Here is a 4,350-nt window from a genome sequence, read left to right on the forward strand (position 1 = left end):
AACTGCTCAGGACCCTCTTACAGGATTTCAGCCCTTGTTCTCGATAGATTCAGCTATTGTTTGGGTTCAGCTATTGTATCCTTTTCCAAAAGAAACAAAAGCCACTCTCCACTTAATTTAAGAGCATCACTCATTCCTGCCAGATATTCCCCTCCCACTCACATACATACATACAAATTAGGATTTTGAGGAATCCCATATAAACTTTGATCAAGGAAAAATTCACCCCATTCCACTGGATTCTGCGTTTTCCATTGTTGGATAGTCATGCCTTAGAAACATAGCCTGTAATTCAACTGCTTTTTCTCCTAACTTGTCCCACTATTCCCACTGCTTCTCCCTCAACACCTGCTCACTGCATGGCTCAAGTAAGTCCCTCAACAGAGCCTCTTCACTCACCTAACTCCAAGGTATGGCCTACAGCTAACTGGAAGGACCTTCCAAATGATTTCTGCTACTTATCTGATCTGAAGTTTGCTATACGCAATTAACAGAATTAGAAGGCCATAAAACATGGTTGTTTTCAATGAATAACTCATTTGATCCAGGATATATTGAAGGTAGAAGAACTCTGCCTACTTATAAAAGAAACTGAGGTGACATATACCTGTGGCTAATTATAGATAAAACGAATGGGGGGGAGGGAGGCATGGTTATAAAACAGTAACATGAGGGATACTTGTGGGGTTATAACTGTTTTATATGTTGACTGCAACAATGTCAATATCCTGGATGTGATATTGTATTATCATATTTGCAAAATGTCACCTTTGGGGAAAGTGGGTGTTGTCTGTATTACTTCTTGCTGCATGTGATCTACAATTATGTCAAAATAAAAACACTCAATTAAAATAAAAGAATGGGAGTAAAAAAAAGCTAGGCACTTTGGGAATTTGCTCTTAAAAGTCTTGTGTACATAATCAGAAAGTCCATTAAGCTTTAGCTGAAAATGACTAAATTGATTTGCTGGAAAGGAAAATTCAGATAAGACACAGATTAGTTAGGCAGTTCTCAGTAAGGAAAATGAAGAGCCACTAGAAGCATAATATCAGAACCTTCGAGGACTTATCTGGATACAAACCACTCAACTTCTGACAATAATATGGAAAAAAACTCCTCAAAGCAAAACATTTATTTTAGTTCCTATATGGTATATGTCACAGTGATAGCTAGAGATATAAAAGAATAGTCTTGCCTTTATACCATCTTCCATTTAGAAGTCTAGCATGTGAAGCAGCAATATGAAGCTCTGATTCTAAGACATATGAGAGAAAATGCACTTAAAAGTCAAGATGCCTGATGACCAGAGAAAGAAGTATTAGGCTGCAATGAAAAAGTCAACTGGCCCTGGCTGCTGTGGCTCAGTTCACATTGGAGCATTGGAGCATTGTCCTCTAGAGAGAAAGGTCATGGGTTCAATTTCTGGTCAGGGCACATACCCAGGTAGTGGGTTTAATTCCTAGTCAGGGTGCATATGAGAAGGCAACCAATTGATGTTTCTCTCTCACATCGATGTCTCTCCCCCACCCCAACAAAATATCAATGGAAAAAAATGTCCTCGGGTGAGGTTAAAAAAAGAAAAGCCAACTAAATAAATCCATAGCATTAACTTGGAACATTTCTTGACCATTGCAACATAAACCAAATTATTAATGAGATGATTGCTGATAAGCTATAGTCCTCTGGGTAGTGATGCTAAGTTACACATCTCATATGTACATTCAGTAGGAAACAATCATAATTACTTTTAGTATAGCCTTGAACTATCATTAGTGATAAATAATGATGATGATTACATTCAATGTTATTGACTATACAACTGATAACCCTATTAGCAAATTAGACTGAAGATCTTATCTACAACAAATGTTCTGATGAAGTAAATTCCTTTCAACAAGAGGCCCAGAGATACTCACATGTTGCTAGTACTGCTTCATATGAATTCTGATGGTATAAGGTGGACAACCTAAGAGATGATAAGTCTCCAATGCAACAAACACTCAGGCCCCTGCTGTGAGTGAGAATGAAGAATATCCTTGTACTTCTTACTTGCATTAATTAGGCAAGGTTTCCAGCTTCCTGGAGAGAGACCCAGAAAGCTGGCACTGGAGGTACCTAATAAACTGGGAAAGATTCAGGTCAGGTCAGTGTTATTAGAGTAGAGATCTCTCCAGAAATGCCAAATCACAGGGTAAGTAAGAATATGAAGAGCTTGTGCTCATTCAACTGAAATGAGCCATCAGACGCAGGCAGTGGCCAGGTTCAGAATGCATACTCAAGCTCTCAGGACGCAGCCAAGCATGGGTGTGTGCCCATTTTCCTTTCTCCATCTCCGCCCCCGAAGCCTTCACTTAGTTTTTACCTTGAACTGTCTGTCTGATTGCAAGTCATCTCAAATTATTTTTTGGATAAAGTACAAAGGAAAGAATAAAGTAACAGTCAATAATACAGTGACCTTTCTTGCTGCCTTAAAGGCCTGTATCAGCCTTCTTTCAGGGTGACATGTTGTTATCTGGGCATTTCTGGAGAGTTGTCCTGATTAGGCATCTGGCCCCAGCAAGTAGTGGTCTCTGAAAAGAGAGATGTCCTGCTTAGAGAACTACCCCTGTACCCCCTGGTCCCCAAAGATAATGTCTGATTATAAGAGCTGATCTGGACCAATCAGCACTCCTATCATTAAATGCCTAGGTAGAGTTAAAATATTCAACAATTTTATGTTTTCAAGTAATCTGAACCAAAAAATCATTGACTATTATTACTCTATCTATTTCCAAAAGGATTAAGCATGTTCAACAGCTGTGACTAATCGTACATAAAAATGGATTAGGGGGAATAAAGATTGGTCATTTTTGAAACTTTCTCTTAAAGTCCTGTCAATACATGCAGGAAAGTAAAGAAACTTCAGCTGAAAATTACTGAATTGATTTAATGAGAAAGAGAAAGTAGCCAAAGCATAGGCTCTTCAGTCAATTTTCAGTGGGGTGAATGGGAGCTGGAGGGCAAGGAGAAGAAACCCTAAGAACAGTGGGAGAGAGTACCTCAGGTCTACTTACTCAGTGTCATTCTTCCCACCTGGAAATCCCTTCCTACAATTTTCACACCCACCATGGATATGTCTCTATTGCTCATTAACTCTTTCCTATTTTGATTTCTCACTCTCCTACGGGTGATCCACTCCTTTTGTGATTAAAAATAAAACAAGGCAATGAAGATGCAGTGTTTGGAATAAGGGAATAGAGGTCAAGTACGCCCAAGCCATGACATGGTTTTCCTTGGCTGGTGATAGGATATGTTGAGATGTGTAAAAAGGTCTGCAGTCCAGGCTGGCCCCTAGAGTGGAGGAGTAGATGAAGGGATGGCAGAGGTGAATGAGGTGAAATTCACTTCCCTGTCTCCAGAAGCCTCTTGTGTGGCCCAAGGGCCCAAGCATAATGTCATTATGGAAGAAAAGACACAGGAATAAACCAAAAAAAAATTCTGTGTGAGTGAGGAAAGAGGGAGGAATGGCACCCAGGGGTTAACTCTTCCCATTATGTCCCCAGAAATAGATTGCCACATTTAGCAAATATAAGCAAATATAAACATATAAGACCCCCAATTAAATTTGAATTTCAGATAAATAATGACTGATACTTAGCATAAGTTCAAAGAGGGACCCCCCCAAATGGAATTATCTTCCAGAGGCCAGGCCCCTTGTAGTACAGGTTTCCCCCACTACATGAGTGTTCTAGGAACACATCTGTATCAGGGTACCAGCTGGCATTATTGTGACAGGCAGCGTTCACCTTCTGTGAGTTTTTTTGAAGATTCTTTCAATACATTCGCACATTTCATGGTGAGTGCTTTATGAGCACACTTGCCCATACTGTGCTGAGTATTCACCAGATTTGACCCAAAAAAAGCATGACCCTTGTGCCCCACCCTCCCTATACACCCAATCTTGCCCCTAGTGACTTTCTTTTGTTTCCCCAGGTGAAAAAAAAACTCCTCAAAAAGAAATGTTTTGCCAATGTGGAAGAGGTAAAATAAAAATAGCAGAAGCACTAAAAGGCATCAAAATCGATGAGTTCAAAAACTGTTTTGAGCAGTAGAAAAAAAAAGTCTCAATTGGTGTATTGAGTCAAATGGAGACTACTTTGAAAGTGACTGAACTTTAAACATGTAAGAACAAATACAATGGTACCTTGGTCCTCATAATTAATTCATTCCAGAACGTGTGACCAGTGCCAAAACTGGGGAGTACCAAACTGTTTGAGAGCTACCATGAGACTGACACATCAACATCTGTTTCAGTGTGAGAGAGATGCAGAGAGTGGTGAGCAAGTACTAAGCACTCAAACATTTTTTTTC

This window comes from Pteronotus mesoamericanus, unplaced genomic scaffold (genome assembly GCF_021234165.1).
Source record: "Pteronotus mesoamericanus isolate MK-2021 breed Mesoamerican mustached bat unplaced genomic scaffold, CSHL_Meso_final contig_55, whole genome shotgun sequence".
Taxonomy (NCBI): Eukaryota; Metazoa; Chordata; class Mammalia; order Chiroptera; family Mormoopidae; genus Pteronotus; species Pteronotus mesoamericanus.